This window comes from Lycorma delicatula, chromosome 1 (genome assembly GCF_047948215.1).
Source record: "Lycorma delicatula isolate Av1 chromosome 1, ASM4794821v1, whole genome shotgun sequence".
Classification (NCBI taxonomy): domain Eukaryota; kingdom Metazoa; phylum Arthropoda; class Insecta; order Hemiptera; family Fulgoridae; genus Lycorma; species Lycorma delicatula.
Genome location: NC_134455.1, coordinates 285,310,082 through 285,330,300, shown reverse-complemented (window position 1 = coordinate 285,330,300; position 20,219 = coordinate 285,310,082). Strand labels below are relative to the sequence as shown.

The following is a 20,219-nucleotide window of genomic DNA, read 5'->3' as shown; positions in this document are numbered from 1 at the left end:
TGCATTAGAAAGTCTCTGGTTGATTTATCCCGACTAGCAACGCATTTATTGTTTTACTTCCACAATATAACTGACTATACACGCCACTGAGAAATCAACTGTCGTAGTAGTTCTACTCTAACGGTTTATGGGTTACGAAAAATAATAAAAACGTTTGTTTTAATATATGTTTTGTTTCATTGGGTTTTTTTTTTAAAGTGACTTTTGCTTATTTTATGAAGCCGTAGTTTTATTGATATCATATAATATTACTTAGACATTTACAACATTGTAAAAATACACCGGCGAAATATATATCGTGTAACATAGCGGTAGTAAATGTACTTCCAGGAAATACAAATTCCAGATGTGTTATACTTAATATTGATTGTAACATCTTGTGTAACGTATAATAGCTACCTACAATTAAATTGAAAAAGATGTTTTAACGTTATACATTCAGCATCGTTGATATTTTAGAAGCTAAGACTAAACATTATGTATACTTTCAGAATATTATCCTATCTTTATGTAACTTCTTTTTACGTTTCATGGAACATATGAAAGTCAGTAGGGTACAACCAGTTTTGAAAATACAGTTTGTGTTATTTTAAAAGAAATCTCAGTACCAAACATTAAATTATTTTATTAGATAAAATATTTTTCCTTAAACTCGGATATGAAATGTTTAAGACTGATTATATATAAAGTTACTAGAAATTATTCTACAGTAAAAAGGAATACTTTTTGTAAGAATTTTTGATATAAATGAATTCAACCAAAATAAATATATGTATTTACTGTATGATTAATTTATAAGAACTTATTTTAGAATAAAATTTATGTGAATCAGTGGATGAATATTAGCTTTCTAAATTCGCATATATTAATTTGTTTAATTTTTGTTAAACGATCACTTTTAAACATCTGTACAAACTTTAAAAAATATAAAATTCTGATAATCCTAAATTTATAAAGCAAATGTAATTCGTTGAGAAAAAAATGACCTAATTTAAGATCCTCGTAAAGAAGAGTAATGAAATCCTTTTATAATCAATTGTCTGAAACAAGAATAATTCTCTTTTAGAAAAATAATAAATTAAATCGTTTTAGAATGTTATAACAATTTTCATTTAGCTGAAATTAATTTTTCAGTAACAGGCTACGTGATAATCTGGTACTGTTTTAACACTAAGGATAGGATAGATACTTTATCTCATTTTCACGAAATTATTATTTACTTTATTGTTATCAATAAAAATATTAATAGATATATTATTTAGTTCTTTATTTCGTTACTAAAATTATATATAAATTCAAACTAATTTATTATTTTTATTTGGAATTTTGTTAAGTAATCCCAAGAATATTATAAAAAATTAGAACAAGAGATTTTCCTTTAGTTAAAAAGCCAAATAAATTTATCCCTTGACTAAAACGTTAATAGTGGCCTTTAATTTAATTTACTTAGTTCATTTGAATACGGTTTACATTTTTCTTTTGCAACATTGTATATTATTGTTTAATATGATGAGAGCTGGCATTGATTGGCCCTCTTAAGATGAAGTGATGATAATTCACGTAATTTGATATATTGTAGGATTTTTTCAAACTTAACTGAATCTCCCATCCCAAATTTGTATCGTTATATTATTTTTAATGTAAGAAACAACTTTTTTTTGCATAATCTACGAAATTAATTTTATATAAATTTCCGCATTGTTGTATGTTAATATATGTAATGATCGGATAAAATTAAAAATATCATATCATTTTTCCTTGTGTTTAACAAGCTGTGAGAAATACTATTCATATACGTAAATTACTATTTAATGTTATAATTGATATAATTTCATTTTTGGTATCCTTTTATTATTTTTATTTACACGTTTGCGTTAATGTTAACTAAAATATCCGACTATGAATGATATAGATATACAAGCACGTTATGATAATTTCTTCTATTATGTGTGCTGCGTGCAGTTATTTTCTGAGATAAAATTAACTGAATAAGTTTGATCGTATTTTTTCTGTAGATACTTATGAAAGTAGTGTTTGAACATTATTAAAAGCTTCGTTGTTTATCATTATGTTAACCTCGTTTAGAGACGAAGAAGAAATATATAACAGGAATATTTATTTGGTATAATGATTATGATTTAGATGTAAGTGAAGTAATCGTATTTTCTTTTTAGTCTGGTTTTGTAGTGTAGTGGCTTTATACCCTATATTTAATTCCCTGGAAGTAGCTCCCAGTTTAAGTAGACTAATTTATGCAATGTTATTAATTTGCTGTTGATTTTAATGATGAACTCACTTCTAATCGATTTTAAATGATATGTTGATGAAAGTGTGTACAGATTTAAAGTATAAATTTTCTATGGATTTATTTTTTATTTTATACTGCTTATTAATTTTTAACAAACCAATACATAAAATTTAGGAAAGAGAAATAAAATTAACTTGCACAGTAATAAAAAAAAAAATTATTGTTTCGTTTATTATCAATTATAAATAATGTAGTGATTATTCAGGCTGACCATTTTGCGCACCTAAATTTCTAAATGTTTTTATTGTTTTAGTTAATTATAAATTATGAAAAATCCTTATGAAAACTTTCATTTCTACAAAAACAAAAAGTTATAAATTTGCATTTATATATCGGAGATGAGATTTTTTCATATTGAGTAAAATGGATATATTCTGTTCAAAAAAGTAACATTTTTCACCGTTTCAAATCAAGTCTATTGCTGACATAGTACCACTCAAGTAGAAGTGTGATTTTTATAAGGAGAGAATTTTAAATTTTAACACTTGTTTAGATTTTCATTTGGTTATTTATATGATCAAATCTTTTAACAGTAATTTAAAAAAATTGAGAGAGTGGTTTTAATTTACTGAAAAAATAGTGATATGTTTGAGGAGAATGAGGCGAATGATTGTAAGTGTAGTATGTGTACACGGCTCTAAACTGGTTAAGTATTCATTCATACTTCTCACGAAAAGTGGATGTGCATGACACTAAAATACATGTTTTAATGTCAAGGTCTTCAAATTTACAATCACTTGTGTTTTGTTTACATTTTACACGAATATTTTTTGATCATTATTTGTTATTGGATTACGCAAACTTATTAATGCAATCTTATTTATGCAGATAAATTTTGTCATGCTTTTAAAATAAATATTTTAAAATTAATTATCATTCGGAATTCTCAGAAATTGTAGTTTCCAGTGGCTATTTAATATTCCAAGAATATATTCCTTCAATAACAAAACAAGTCCTTAGAAAAATCCGTTTACTGCTGAACATTAAATTTTCAGTGTAGACATTTCTACTTTGGCCCTATGATGCGGACAAAGTGACGTTGTGTTGAGACTCTTTTTCTGTTTTCAGCTGTTGTCGAGTGTGTACCTTCAAACAGTTCCAGGCGAATTCGATTCTAAGATCTTTAGCAACGGTAGCATCGTTTGATTCAAAGACTCGTCAATTATCCTTGTTTACGTGTACAAGGCAAATATTTGTTCGGGTACCCGCCTCATCGCGGCGAATAGGTGGCAACGACTGCTGGTTGTAAGCTCCCGTAACGAGTAAAGAGTAGCGCCCTTTAGCGTAAAGAGTAGCGCCCTTTTTGCATTTAATCGATCCAGCAGCGGCGAAGAGCTGCGTAGTGTGACAGGAGAATATTAAGGTCTCCGGCTGCTTGTCTCGCTGCGGGAAGTTGTCACGTTTGTGGGCTTGCCCAATTTAGTATTGTAGGAGGAAGACAGCAAGAATGTTGTTAGGACAGGTTAGCGTGCTAGGTGGTAGGTAAACTTCGGTTATGCCCGAGTTTCAGGAGGTGCGTAAGTCCAGGTGGAAGAGGAAGCCTGAGCCGGTGCCATCGATGAGCTCCTCAGAAGACGAATTAAGCGACGCGATGGACACGGGGACACCCACCCAGGGGTGCGGTCCTCCCCAGTAGTATAGGCATTTAAGAATGCGAAGGACAGACCTGGCAGTACTGGCAGTTCTGGCCCGCTGGCTAAAGTAGTCCAGGGGATCTGGATTACTTGTTAGAGTTCATCACACTTCCTGGCGGTGTCAGTGCAGGAGCAAGGAAGACCATTCTTTCCCGTCTTGCAAAGGTTAGCAAGCTTTTGTGGTGATGAGTGAGAACTTTGAAGCTTTGGCCTCGAAGTCCAAGGAGATTAAAGTTGTTCCCAAGGTGGTCCAAGACCCAGCGCAGCACAGACGCTACGCTGATGTGCTGAAGACCAAGCGTGAGGCAGCAAGGCGGCTAATAAGCCAGAGGTCCTGTTCGTCAACAAGACAGAGAGCTTGAAGACCACGAACCAAGACTTTAAGCGTGATTTCCGGGCAGACCATCGTGGTGACCGGAATCACCTGAAGATTAGGGAAATTAAGGAGACCTGCAAAGGGCTGGTAGTTGTGGTAGAAAACAAGGAGACGGTGCAAATCATCAAGGACTCTACAGCGGTCAAGAAGCTTGAGGTCAAGGTAGACCCCCAAGGTGTTCAGAAGGCCCCGTGTTATAGTTTATGACATGTAGCGGATCCTCTGCGATGACGAGGTTGTGTCTCTCATCCGAGAGCAGAACACTGATTTGGACGAGGCCGCGTTCAAGGAGCAATGTAGGCTCATCTTCAAGTCTGGAAAGCGTGATTCCCCACGGTATCACGACGTGTTCGAGTTAGGGGCTGGTCTCCATCAGAGGTTTATGTTGGAGGGACGAATCTTCGTTGATTTTGCATCCCAACGAGGCCAGGCTTATTATTATGAGATATAAAACGTCAGCGGGCGATAGACGACTCCCGTTAAACCCCAACAGGGCAATTGGGGTGGGGGGGTGTGTGTGTCGACCAGATCGTCACTAGGCGGGTGTCTTCCCCTACGGGGTTGGGTTGGGATGTAGACATTTCTACCACATTTTTCGAGTTTTATGGATGACGAAACTCTGTTTTTCTGTTAGAGAAATCCTCTTCTAAGTTCAGGTAGTGTTTCTTGATAGAAGCGGTACATTAATATATTTCTTTAGATTATATATCCCATCCCAGTCTTAATCACGGCTGTATCTCGTGTAAAGTGAGTGAGGTACAAGAGCTACCAGTCAAGATTGTTTTCTTTGAGAGTAATAATGCTCAGTACAAGCCAGTCCCTCTGGTGAGCGTTTTTAAGATTTAACTTGCAGGGTTGTGCATAAACTGAATTTCGGTGAGCTTAGTGAGTTGATATGAAGCAGGAACATTAAACTTTGTGAAGAAGGTGACGTTTTAATCTTAATTAAGCCTGGCGTAGGTTAATGTCTAACTCGAAAAATGGCTTGGAAAATATCAGGATACCTTGTATCTTATTTTTAATCAATTACAAATGTTTTGGTCGTAGCAGATAACTTTATATTGGAAAGTTTTTTAAATAGCTGTGTTTTTCATTTTTTCCTTTAATTTTCTATATATTCTTACATTTCTGTCAAAAAAAAATCGTTATCGTTAGAAAACTTGTTTAAACTAATTTAAAAGAAATATTTCTATCACTGTTATTTTGAAACTTTATCGGTTCTTTTATGACATTTATAAAAAAATGGTTTTTATAAATTTGATGTTAACTGCTTTGTGTTTACTCTTAAATATTTTTTTAAACTTAGATTTTCTTATATTAGACTTTTATTAACTTTTCTCGAAAATAAAATCCAATTTATCGATGATTTTTCGTGTGACTGAGAAAAATATCAAGCAATGAGAATAATAAAATACGGTGTTTGCTAATTTTATAGGGAGAAAATTGTTAATAAATTATCAATTTGAATTTTGATTTTTGACCTATGTGGCCACTGAATTTCGAAACCTCTTAATCTACACCCTTCAAAATGTTCATTTAAAAAGCTTTTTCCTGAACGAGCGTAATGAGCTGGATCTCAGTCTTGCTGTTAATTCCATTCGACAAGCCGAAGCTGACGATAGAAAAAATTTAAAGCATGTTAAGATATGAAATTCTATTAACACTTCCTTAAAAAATGTTTGATCCTATCAGATGCATTTCAGATATCGCTACCCCGCATCATTTCTTGTGGTGTGTGATCTGTGATATCTTGATAAAAATGGTTTTCTTTACACCAAAAATACAATTTCCGAAATCTATACCTCAGGTAAATGGAACGGTCATTGGAGAAGAAAAGTGATTTCCGTGAACACCTTACCTGTGTTTCCATACTTTCATTTGAGTTTGTACGCTCATGGATTCAAATACTAACAATAAATATTTCTTCAATACTCACCTACGTCTACCAATTTAACTTAACACTGTACAAATCAAAATTCTACTTAAAACTTGAAATTAAGTTCAATTATTAACAAACTTTGTTAAATAAATTAATTTTGTTGAATAAATGAAAGCAGCTGCTTAACCTTCTCAATCACCTGACGACAAGTAGTGGTACCAACCTTTTAATCGTGAAAATGGACTTTGTAGCCAATCTGCACTTCTATTTCTATTTAATGAATTATTGTAAAGTTTTATTGTGCTCGTGTACAACGCAAGCCTTATTTTACGTAATGTAACAGCAGGTATTTAACTTATTTTTTTTTTTTAATTTAAGATGCGTACGTGATCTACTTACATTGTTTAGAACGTAATACAGTTTACAAAGTACACGTTGTTTACACCAAACTAGATGAATTTAAACTCCGTCAACGTGTAAGTTGCATAATGAGTTAATGATAAACAGAAAATTTTGCATAATAATTACTTCAAGGTAATTTATAATGGAATCTGAAATTGTATGAAAACAATAGCAAGTGGCTTATGTTATAATTTAATCATAAGAATAGTGTATAGAAATTCTTGAAACGGAAGCAGTAAAATTTAAATAATAATGATGATGCCATTTAGCATAACATTCCATTATCAAGAGAGTTGAAAAGGATGAGGTAAATTTTCAAATCAAAGAGATAAGCAACTTAGTTTTACTCAGAAGTATTTTCAGTCAGTGATAAACAAACTTTTTACGACAAAATTTGTTTCCATTAAAAGCAAAATAAAGAAGATTTGTTGATATTTTTATTTAATTCTGAAATAAAAACCACTAATAATGCAGTTTACCTTTTGATTAAAAAAAATAAAATATTGTACCGTTCTTAATTATTTTAAATCTGAAGATTATAGTAAATACTAATTTAACGTATATCTATCTAGCAGTCGCAAACATGGAGAGAGCAATATTTACTATCTACACCTACGTACAAAAATTACAGATCATCATTTTTATTTTTTTTAATATCTGCATTTATAAATTATATAAGTTTTATCATATTAATTATATTAGAAAACATATTGTAGTCGTAAACAAAAGATTTCTTCAAGTATAATTTCTGGGAGGTTTTTAAACTACAGGATTTCTAAAAATAAAACACCTATATACATCTTAACTTTCTTTATTTTTACTACATATAATTTATATTAGCTATAATATACAATTTATGCTATCGTCTTACCATACATTGTCACTGAAATATTTTTTTCCTACATGTTTCGCCCCATCAACGTATCAGAATCATCAGGGAATGAAGATCATCCACATCACGTTTCATCATACTTATAAATGCAAATACAGGATATACATAATATTCTGTAGATTCCATTCCTTCAGTGGATATTACTTGCGACTTATCATTCTCTCTCTCAAATCCTTCACAAGATCACTACAAAGAGTTAATTTTAAAAAAAGTCAGTTTTGTGATTTATTAAAAAAAATATGCAAGAGTAAAGGTGGTTAATTTAAAATTTACATTATATTGTTAATGGCCTTTAAAATAAAATTTAGGAGAAGAATTGTGGTTGATAAGGATTAAGTGGACGACAAACCAACCTTTTTGATAATAAACATTTGAAACGCAATATATAAAGTACAAATTTTGTTTTTATGTGTTTATATAAATGTTAGTGATGCAGTCGTATTAAATTTATTGAATTGTTAATTGTTTCAGGTACCATTCAATTGGACAAAGAGATACAAGGTAACCAGCGCTACTAATTTTTATATAGTAATATGGATTAAGGTCGTTTTAATTAATTGTAACATAAATCGACTATTTTGACTATTCTTTAACAATTTTCATTATTAGCAATATGATTTTGGTTAGTAGTAGTTTTACAATTGGTTTTACAACTGTATCTTTAATTTTTATTGAAATAAAATTCGGTTTAGATATGGCCTTGTTAACTTGAGGAAATTTATTTCTATCTCATTTAAGTTCAAGGAAATAAGTTACCTGAGGAGTTCATTTAGAATACTATTCTTATCAACCTGACTTAATTTACAAACTTAGTTTCAGGGAAATCGTTTTAGCCTCGATTTTCTCGTATATCATAAATTACTTTTATAATTATTAATTACACCTTATTTAGCTCTTTGTATTTAATCTTATTTTATCAAAGAAGTTTCATTTTGTTTACGACTTTCTTTTAATTTTATCTCTTATTAATACTTTTTTAGAAAATTAATATACTCGTATATTATTACCTCAAAATTTGTTAATGTTTTATGGAACGAAAATTTTGAACCGTATTAAAAAATGTCAAGTCCAAATCGATATTTTGACATTCAGAATGAAAGTTTGAGTTGGATTAAGAGGAACTTCGTCCCGAACAATAATTAATAATTTTTAATAATGTAATTTTAGTTAGGATGAACATGTAAACAATGTAATTTTTCTCTTTTTAAATAGCAATGTAGTTCTTTCTAGCAATTTTTCTCATATCTGTTCAAAAGTTCGTTACATATTGTGCAGTAAGTCTACGTAAACATAGTACATAACAGAAAGATTCAGCATACCTTTATGAACTAGATGTATATTTCTAACATTAGAGTGTATTTGTAAACTTAAAACGGAATTGTAATTTTTCATGGTGCCGGCCATAATAAGAGACGACTTCTTCAGAAATTGAAAGTGAATAAGAAAACTGCATGTAAATAAACCAGTAAATGCTAATATAAAAATTTTAATATAAAAATATGTAATAGATATAAATTACCTCAATTTCATTTTTATGGTGAGGCAATCATTACATTACCTTTAAATATCAAATTTTTTAAGTAGATCGAGTAACCTGTAAAATTATACGAATAAAACTCTTTCTTGGTAGTAAAAATTAGAATATTAAATTCCTCAAAAAAAGTATTTGGAAAATAAATTTCACCAGTTCTGCAGCAACAAACTCATTAATAATAATAATTATTATTTTACTAGTAAGGATCTACTGAACTTGAACATGTGATATTAGGTTATGTAACTGAAGCACATTCATTCTGTAGTTAGCATACATGTTTTGCTGGCTAATGTGAAATTTTATTTAAGGTCATTGAGAAGGAGGTAACAGGTATAGCGTGCCTCTTGACCTAGACTTCTTTAATGTTCTTATGGCTTTGTAACTTAACTTGATTTCTCTTCTTTTGAAGTTCAACACAAACTTTTGTTAGAAATCATTCAACAGAGTGATCAAACTGAATAGTAACTTTTTTTACTATAATTATTATTGTTATTAATATGAACATATCGTTATAAAATGTTCAAATATCCAACAATACAATTTTACTACTTTGCTAGAGGTCTAATAAAAGTAAGTCCATGTTTTTTTTTTTTACTTTACTGATCAATATTATTAATTTCCAGTGATGTTTAACTAAATCTACCACTTAGTTCCGAAGGTGGATGAGATTTCTTTAACCTTACACCAGTTCTCAGGTAGCTACTTATTTTCTGCAGAAAAAATCAATTTTTGCACAATATAACAAACACAAAGTCATAAGTCAGAAATCTACATTTTTATCCTGAATAAAAATGTTATTATGTCCTGAGTTGTTATGAGCAAGAGGGCCCCGGGTGCAAGAACGGAATCTGGAGTTAATTAATAAATGAGGTTATTTTTTATTTCGTGATTCATCCGTGGGTTGGTAATCGTTTAATCTCTACCAAACACATCCCTTTATCTTTTCTTCCACGTTTCTGGTTTTGAGACTATAGATTTAAAGGTGCTAGATCCGTACTGAAGAAACAGGACTAGAAATGACAGTGCATTCTTGTTATAATCTAGTAGATGTAAAGGCCAGCCTATGGATCGATGAGAAAACTTTTTTCTGTTCGATGACTACACAATAAGTTAATTAGCTGAAGCACTTACCAGGTAAAGTCGTACATCCTAATTTTATCCAAAATATAAAATCGGATATTATTTAGTGGTGCCTCTGACTACCGTAGTAGCGTCTGCGCCTTTCATTAAAAAGGTTCTGGTTTCAGATTCCGGTCACGTTTACGCTAAACATTGCAGGTTTACTGCTATAACATATAAAAAAAATAGAGACCAGATAAGTGTATTTGGGTGATATAGTTACTGACATCTGGATCTGTAATTATTAAAATGAATAAATAAATGGTAGAAGTTTTGCCAGAAAGGATCGCAACTTGTTTTGGATGTAATTATACTTATTTTCTAATTAGTAAAAGATATGGTATAATGTACTCAGAGACTTTTAACTATCTCTTTTAATTAAAAGTTTATGAAAACTAAGAAAAATACGAGACATGCGGAAGTTTATTTTTTCCTTGGTACAGTGTTAAGTTATTCTTATTTATTTTAATTTGATTTAATGTATTCTATTTTTTGAACACATTAAAGAATTTATTTATTTAGTTACACTTCCGGGCTTGATCCCGCAAACGGAGACTTGATCCGCAAACAGATATCTGGGACTTTACCTGGATCGGCGTTGGACCTGAAAGTCTCACGTGAGGATGAAGAGGAAACAGCTAAACGCAAGGTACAGGGAACTTCATTGGCTGGTACGGAGGAACTCAGGTCTCACGTTATCCAAAAATATCTTAATTTATAAGGCTATCCTGCGCCCAATCTACGATGTAGAATTGTGGGGAATGGCTATTACTAGTAATGTGGAAATTATTCAACGATTTCAGAACAAAGTAGCGAGGGTAATTGCCGAAGCGCCATGGTTCACGCGAAATGATAAGATTCACGATTATCTGGAGCTCCCATCGGTTCGTGAGATTGCAGAACGGTGCAATGTCAAATACCTGCAGAGGCTTGAGAGTCATGAAAACCAATTTGCAATTAATCTACTCGATAACAGTAGAGACGTCCGACGGTTGATACGTGCCCATGTACTCGACTTAGGGAGTGTGTAACAGTTTGGTATCTAATAACGTCAAGTTTAGTGGTGTCGTATCTAATTTCTTGTTACTTCTCTATCTTTTTCTTTTTATTTGTTATTAATGTTTTATTTATGGACTATGTGGTGCTGAAATTACTGGTTTGTGATTTATGACTGAGCTTGAAATTTCATATTATACTTAAGTTTATTTGCAACTATTTATTGTGTATTATTTATTTTTGAGGTTCCTTAAGGACCTCCTTATCACATGCTTTTGACAGAAACTTACTTATGGCTCCGCAGGAGTGCCGATTGTAATTATAATTGTTATTGAGCAAAAAAAAAAAACATTTAGTTACACTTGAGAGGTATATTTTATTTTCAAACTGTGTATGTTAATTGTATGTACATTATTTTAGTTGAATAAAACATTTATTACTTAATACTTAGTAAATGTATTCCCTGTAATTCAAGGAAGTTTTAAATATTTGCATACTAGTAATACTAGGACTCTCCTTGTCTTCTTTAGTAGCCCCTATTACCAGGTTCATTGGTTTATACTATCCATAACTCATTTAGATTTTCTATTTATTATATAGTATTTCATTTAGATTATCTTTCATTTGGCTCATAATAAAATCACGTGCTTTCGAGCGATAATTAAATACAAATTAATCGGTGTAATTGAAATTCAAAATTTAATTTTATTAAGTAACAAAACCTTTCTTATTTTTGACCCATTTCAAAAACTAAAACATTTTTTAGTTCTTCTGTTTCATCATTTCTTGTCTGTGAAAATAAAGAAATATTTGTAACCGAATATATCTTATGAGTTTAACATATATAATGTCAATTGATCATGTATCCTACATTGCCTGTAATAAAGATTAAATAATAAAGCTACTGTACTGTCATATAAGTGTTTCATTTTTTAAGAAAGGAAGGAAGTTATTTTTCGTTGATCTGTAGTGAGTAAAAAGGACTCATCGACATTACCTTCTCCTCCTCCTCTCTATTTTACAGCAAGACAAGTTGTTCAGGGAGGAGAAACAAACAAGCTCGGGTTGCTGGCTGCTGACTTCAGAAGTCAATGACTGCAAGGCCTTGAACTGGACCAGTCCACCAGTAAACGTAGAAGACAATTCATGTTCAGGAAGCCCCTGGTGCACTCAGTTGTTTAATAAGCTCATTAAATATCTTCATATTTTACTTTTCTGTCTACATAAGTGAAATAATTATTGAAAGTATTGTCATAATTAGCTTAACTGGTGTGAATTTATTATTGGTTAAATGCGCCGGCCTCCGTAGCGCGAGTGGTAGCGTCTCGGCCTCTCATCCGGAGATCCCGGGTTCGAATCCCGGTCGGGCATGGCATTTTCACACACGCTACAAATATTTCATCTCATCCTCTGAAGCATCACTAACAGTGGACCCGGACGTTAAAAAAAAAAAAAATGTATGAGGACTCCCTGGTTTGCAGATAAGATTAGTTTTGTCTTATTGTGTTCTGTTCAAGATTTTATTTTTTTAAATACATTCACATTTATATAAAATGCTCATGTTATTCCAATTTACATTTTCCTTGTAAAATTTAATTTTATAACAGAACAATAAAAAACAAAATTCTCTGGTTTATCTTTTGTTGAGAATTAAATAGAATTGTTACTTTTTTTGATAAAATTCGTAGGTTGCGGAGGTGTTGTTGTAGGTATTGATAGCCGAGGATATTGGTTTTTATTTAAAATAGATATTGTCGCTTTTATTATATTCTTTTAAAATTTTATTCGATAATATATTACAATTTTACGTATTTGCACCTTCAATGTTTTTGTAACCTAAATATTTTATTTTTTTCTACGAAGAGCTTTCAATTCAATATATTTCATCTAAAATAATTAATTAAATCCTACAAATATAATCTTTAACAAATTTCCGCGTAAAGTACATGAGGAGCGTTAGCTGCTCGACCACATACACCACGAACCAAGGAAGAGGTACTGCGGGTAATTGTAATAAAGTTTATTCAACAGAATTGCATTTGTACATGGAAAACATCTCTCAGTGCAAGTTAACAGAACGTTCCAGACAACCGTTTTCATTATATTCATTGCAACCGCTTTATCTTGTTTAAGATTCTGTTTATTCATTTACAGAATAACAAATGACAAAATACAAAACAGGCTGCAACGTTAGCAGTCCAAATTATAACCGTCTTCTTTATTTGACCTAATAAATTAATAAGAATAATGGAACAGTAATTACTTAAATAAATACCGCAAATATTATTAAAAAAAAGTTGTCTGTGATAGTAAACTAACAACTTTAATTAATTGACCTTTATTAACGATTTTTCATAATCGTTTACAGAAGTATAAAATGTGTTATTTTCAAAAATGTAGTTCGACAGGTTTGAATTAATTGAAGAAAAATAATATTGGCTTAAAATGGTGATAATTCTGAAAATAAAATGCATTTAATTTAGAGGAAATAAAATTATATGAACAGAAATTGACTTGCTTGGTGTTTTGTTTAACCTTTTTTAAATTTACAAAATCAAATCCTTAATTATAATAGAAACGATTAAAACTTTCTGCCTCATTCTTAGAGCCTTTTTAATTTGAATTTGAATACAGAAGCTGTTCTAAAATCATATGCGCGTCATTGGATTTGATAGTGTGATATTTCAGGTTAGGCATTTAATTAATCATACATTTTTTTAGGTAAATTTTTTGTAAGTAAAATTCTGAAAGGTTTTGTGTGTTTATTCATTAATTTTGTAAAAAAATTATACATCTAATTTACTTTTTTCATTTAACACTAATTTTTTTCTTTCTTAACTTCTGAGTTTTTAAAGTGATTACTTCTTTACTCTAATATTGTTAATCTTAATTTTAAGGCTGAAAAATCTTAAAAGGTCACTTTTATTATTAGAAATTACGGTTTTACTATTTGCTATTTTTTTTTCACACCGATTAAGAAATAATTTGCTATTATTCCTTTCTAACGTATAACGTATTTAGAATTAAGTAATTACTTAAAATTAAGTAACTAAATGATGGCATCAGTTTTCTTCTGTACTTTTTTACATGTCGTTTAAGACGACCTTTAAGACGCGTTTTTATTCCGTACTTTGAATGTCACTCAAACCACAGAAATTTTATTATTTCTTTTCCATCTACCAGAGGAACATTTATATCCATACTTTTTCTGTTATCCTTTTTTTTGAGACTTCTATCATATTGGATGGGATTTACTTAGAAATTCCGTTGAATGAAGAAGCTTCTAATCTGTGTGGCTGATGTAGTTAGATTTTAACACATATTTGCGGATATTCTACAAAAGTATAACGTTTAAGTGATGTACATAATAAGATTTTAAATGCAGCCAAGTTTCTTATATCTAAAATAAAACAAAATAATTAATCTCAGTTAAAGTTATCAGAATAATTTTGAACTTACTTTAAAAAATTAATACGAGGAAGTACTAAGTATTTTCACTTTAAAACTAAGGTACGAGTATAATTGTATAGAGCACAAATAATTTCATCAAATATGGGAATTATTTGTATATGGTAATGAAAAATAGTGGAAAAGTTCAACTTTATTTAATTAGATTCGACTTCAATTTATTAACCAACTAGAAACTTGATTACCAACATTTAAACAAAAAATACATATATATTAAATAAAATGGTTAATTAATAAAAAACGTTGATATATATTTTTTAAACCGTGCTTTTTTTACATTGCATGTAAACGTGGAAAGTCTAACACTTTCATATCTTCTCTCACTCTCTCTCTTCTTTTCTACGAATTTCTTTTCTTTTCTTTTCTTATGCGTACAAATGAGGTAAAAGAGGTGGGGAGGAATTTTTCTTAATACTTTATCGAAAGATTATTAAAAAAACTGTGAAGTCGTTATTCTGTTAAATTTTTTCGTGTAGCCGGTATGTAATGTTCATTAATTTATTTTTATTTGCTGCACTACTTCAGTGAGACATGATTTTATGTTAATTTATACTTTATAATTATTCATATTGTTGTAAGTAAATGTTGCATTAGAATAAGCGTCATCTTATTAAATATAATTATCAATAATTTCGGATTGTATTTAATGATATTTAAATAAGATAAAGCATTTAACGAATCATGAATTGTAAAACAAAGCGTTCGCATTAATAATTGATACTACCGTTCATTTGTTCCACGTTAGGTCAGTCGGGAACACAGCTGACGCTCAGAACATTGTAATTGCAGGCAGAACAGTATTCTCTTTTGTTAAATTGTTCACAAAGACGTTTCTTTCTACTCTTTCTGTCGTCTCCAAATATTATATTAATATTGAAACCGAGTATCTCTTACACAGTAACAACATTTTTAATAATAGTTACACTCACATTTTTATCAGAAATATTTCTAGCTCCAACTAAAAAAATATTCATTAAAAATACTTTTATAATTTTATTGATCAGTTAATTTTTCATATTAATTTTACTAGTCTGTTGTAGGTTTACTGGATTTTATAACTGTTTATTAAAAATAATGTAGAAATTTATCTACGGCTCATGTAGTTAAGTACCATTTGGTACATATGATTTAAAAATATTTTTAACTCATAGTACTTTGTATATATGTTTTATGGTTAACAACTACTCCGTGAAATATTACCCAAAAAAATATATATATATTAAAAACAATCGAAAATCATCCTTTGATTTTACCACAGTCAAGATTTACCTCCGTGATAGTTTAGAAAATATTTTCTTTCTTCCCTCTTTATAATCCTTCCACATCAAAAAAAAAAAATACTTTTCCATTTAATGGTCTTTTTGGTAAAATGAACTCTTTTTAAGGTTTTTTTTTTATCATGAAGACATTATCTTCATGGTCTGAATTGAAAAAAATTGAAGGTATTTAGATTATTAACTCAGGTCTGGTATAGCTCTGTAGGGGGGGGGGGGCAGAATTATATTTTAAAAGAAAATATTCTATGAACAACCGCAGAGAATAAAACAATTATTTGTAAAAAAATGTATATGTTGACGTGTTCGAACTGTAATGATGTGTCAGCATCAGTAGCTTTTAATATGTATTGTTTTGTTGTTTTCCTGTCGTTATGCGTGTATGTACGAAAGAAAAATCATATCCACATACATAAAAACGCGCGCGCGCACACGCGCAAACAGCTATTTTCTGTTTATGCTACAATGTGTAATTAATTTTACCAACGGTTTTGTGATTTAAATCACACAGTAAATTGTGGATTTTAACTTTTTATTTAAGGTCGTACGATAAGAAATAGGTTTGTTTGATTTGAGAATAACCTAAAGTTTAAAATAAGAAAACAGCAGTTTTGTATGAAAGAGTATGCGTATGTGTGGGTTCCAGAGAGAGTATAATTGTGTGTATTTGAATATGGTAAAGTGTTCACCAACAGAATGTAACTGCTTGTACAAATGAAATCGTTCAATAATATTTATTTTACGTTATAGTTGAGTTTGACATTAAAATTAACATAGTCATTCAGTCTTACGTTTGTAACCGATGGATCTCTTAACTTGTAAACTGATATGAATTTAATTACATATGATTAAGAACTAGGAATAATGATAATTATTTTATTGAATTAAATAAAACCGGGTAATAACAACAAATGCAATAACGATACTCCACATAGAAATGCTGTAACATTTACAAACGTAAAATCAAATTTTATTCAGTAACCGAAAATTCCTACTTGCTTCTCCCTGTTTATGAATACAGTAACATCCATACTAAACATGCCTCTATCCTTCTGAAGTGTACTTAACTTAAATAATTAATAATGCGTCCTAATTTTAATGCGTTCTCTTTATTCACTCCATTAAAAGAAAAAAATTCAAATTATTAATTTTTGAACTTGTACTTAAACTAAAAATGAGGATCATTAGTGCCAAAGGGATGTAACTGATCAAGGATTAGCAGTAAGAACGGAAGTTCAAGAAAAAGTGAAAAGAAAAGGTTTTATAATTTTCTTGCTTTCTTTTGCAAACTTAATTCTTTAAGAAGTAATAACAGTATAGTTTTCGTAGGATGTTGTTTAATTGGTGGTTGGGTTTCAATTAACCACACATCTTCGAAATGGGTCGACCTAAGACTGTACAAGACTGCACTTCATTTACATTCATACATATCATCCTCTGAAGTAATACCTTACGGTGGTTCCGGAGGCTAGACAGAAAAAGATGATGTTTTTTTATGAAAAGAATTTTAGTAATTATGTGCTGCACTTAGAGACTAATAGTAGTGTACGTTAGAAAATAGATCTAGAAATTAAGCCACTAAACATCGGAGTAATACTATTATAATAGAAGATAATGTTGAACTGCATAATTTGTTCAACTTTATATTCGTTGATTTTAGCTTGGCGATTATATCTGTTTTAATGTATATATATATTCATCCTTTTCATCAGGAAAAGTGGAAAGTAGATTAAACTATAAAATCATTTCAAAATGAAACAATTTAGATAAATTTTTTGTGACCTCCTTTTTTGTCTTATAACCAAATTTCCGGCTTTATTTGATAACAGTATTTGAAGAATCGTGCATTTAATTTGACAATAGATAGAAAAAACGGTTATTCATTGATCCCTCTGCATGTAAATTCGCGCGTGTCTGTATGTACGGTATTCGTAAAAATTTACGTACGTACTTATGCCGCTCACTTGTGCAAAACCCGCACTCTAGTTTCAGTGGTGGAAATTTTATAAACAGTAACCACTCCTCGAATTTTATGCACATGGCGTAAAATATTTGGTCATATTTTTTATGCTAGTGTATAAAAAGTTTCCAATATTTGCATTAATCCTTTGTATAAAAATTTAACTACTAGGTAAAAGCTTCTTTTATTTTAAGGCATAACAATTTTAATGAAACGATAGTTTTTTTAACAAATTAAATAAGCATTGATTATAAATTTTTAGACGGATGTTTCTATATATTACTCATAAAACCGACAGTTCAACTAATTTTGGGAACTTTACTCTAAGTGAAGCGTTAATTAGAAAAATGTATTTATCAATTTGTTTACCTTTGAAAAGAACAATATATAGATTAACCAATAATCAAAACAATAGCCAAATCAAAAACTACCAGAATTCTGTCGGATACTCGTTCCTTTTAGGAACTTTAAAAAAAAAAAGAAAATCTGGAAATATCTTAACTTTCTTTCTTTTTCTTTTCTTTCTTTTTCCTGTTTAGCCTCCGGTAACTACCGTTTAGATAATTCTTCAGAGGATGAATGAGGATGATATGTATGAGTGTAAATGAAGTGTAGTCTTGTACATTCTCAGTTCGACAGAAATATCTTAACTAAAAATTTTATACGGTATAGCTTTATTAAGACAATAAAAACACTTATACTGTTGTAAAGAATACACCTATTGTCATGTGTTTCGCGGCTCGATCAGGATATTGAGAGGTTGACAATTTAGAATTTTTATATAATTACAGTTTATTGGTTTAAAATGTTCATAATTACAACCAGACAAATTAATAATAATAACATTGTTGGTAAATACAATAATAATAATAAGCAACAATAATGAAACAGTTAATAAAAAAAATAGTAAATACACAAATATTATTATAGTAATTACAACCATAATAATAATCAAGATAACAGTACTAATAATAGTAGTAAACGGTAATAATATTACATGTCATTAACAAACAAATAAAACAATTAATACATAATATAGTACATGACATAATGCATAACATAATAAAGATAGTAAATATGACATAAAAACAGAGCATAATAAATAACGCAATCAACAAAGATAACAATCAAAGTATTATACATCCAATAGTGATAAATGTCAGTAGTAAATAATATATACAGATTACACGTAAGACAGAGTTTAAAATAAATAATTGTTAGGAATTTTTCCCAGGTAGATAAACAGAAAACTAGAATTCAGACCCATTAACAAAAGAAATCGCTAGTCTTAACCTTTTCTAACCACTAGTCTTGTATTAACAAATAATCATATAGTGTTCACTTGCAAATACCTTTCCTATCTACTCTAACAGTTTATGAATGAAGTTAATTGCATTATTTCTTTCATATGTACACTTATAGTTTTACTGTAACTCACAGACAGTATTTCTTGTATACTTGGATTTACTCGGGACGTCATCTTACTCGTATCGAACTGGATTCAAGTCTCTCCTCGCTGAACTGCGTCTGCCACTCTCGTCTCGCAGACCCACACCTGTTACTCTCCTCGCTGGACCGACGTTGTAACGTCTCGCTAGATTGGTTTGCAGAACTCTGCCGAATCCACACAACTCGCAGTCTCTCCTTGCTGAACTCCTCGCAGAACTGCCCTTGCGGGACCTACACCGTAACGTCTCGCAGACTAGTTCTAATAGAACTCTTGCCGAACCCACACAACTCGCAGCCTCTCCTCGCTAAACTGACGTAGTAACGTCTCGCAGAATAGAACTAACTTTTAGCTGGACTTCCAGAGCTATTTATACATCTAGCCTCTTTACCTGCCTGACCTGGCCCAATTCGTAACGTGAGATCAGTCTACCGATGCTTTCGTTCCCATGAATTCCAAAACCTGGTCGCTTCTCACCGTAAAACAGGTGTTCATTGTGTAACAGTGGGCAGTGTAACAAAATACTATTATAAAACACACCTATTCTTTACAAAAAGGGTTCTCCTTTTTCTCCCCCTTCTAGATTCCTCCAGTTATACTTTATACTACTTTCATAATAATTCGTAGGAATCCGTTACTCAGGCCCGTTATACCGGATTTGCTACAATAAAAATAGAAAATAAATTTAACGTTAATAACACAAGTCAAGAAAAAAAGAATAATAATTTGGAACTGAGATAAAAGTAATTGAATTAGAATGTATTTTTTATGCTAAATCTTAAAATAAAATCAGTTTTTCTTCTAATCTTCAAACTTTAATTTATAACTCTTTAAAATATTGAGAAACTTCTTAAATAATAGAATAAAATAATAAAAATAATTACAGTTGAAGTTCTTACCTTTATTTTGCAGACATTTATGTTTAGCTTA

At 30.4% G+C, this 20,219-nt stretch overlaps 1 protein-coding gene across 8 annotated transcripts in view; it reads left to right on the top strand.

The window, feature by feature from the left end:
• The window catches only part of LOC142332386 (Ig-like and fibronectin type-III domain-containing protein 1), a 676,608-nt gene that overhangs the window by 264,005 nt on the left and 392,384 nt on the right, over window positions 1–20,219 (top strand). For all 8 annotated transcript variants that reach the window (XM_075378862.1, XM_075378812.1, XM_075378850.1 and 5 more), the window contains one exon: window positions 7,963–7,992. The gene's annotated coding sequence lies outside the window, so the exon portion shown is untranslated. The remainder of the gene's footprint in view (window positions 1–7,962; window positions 7,993–20,219) is intronic.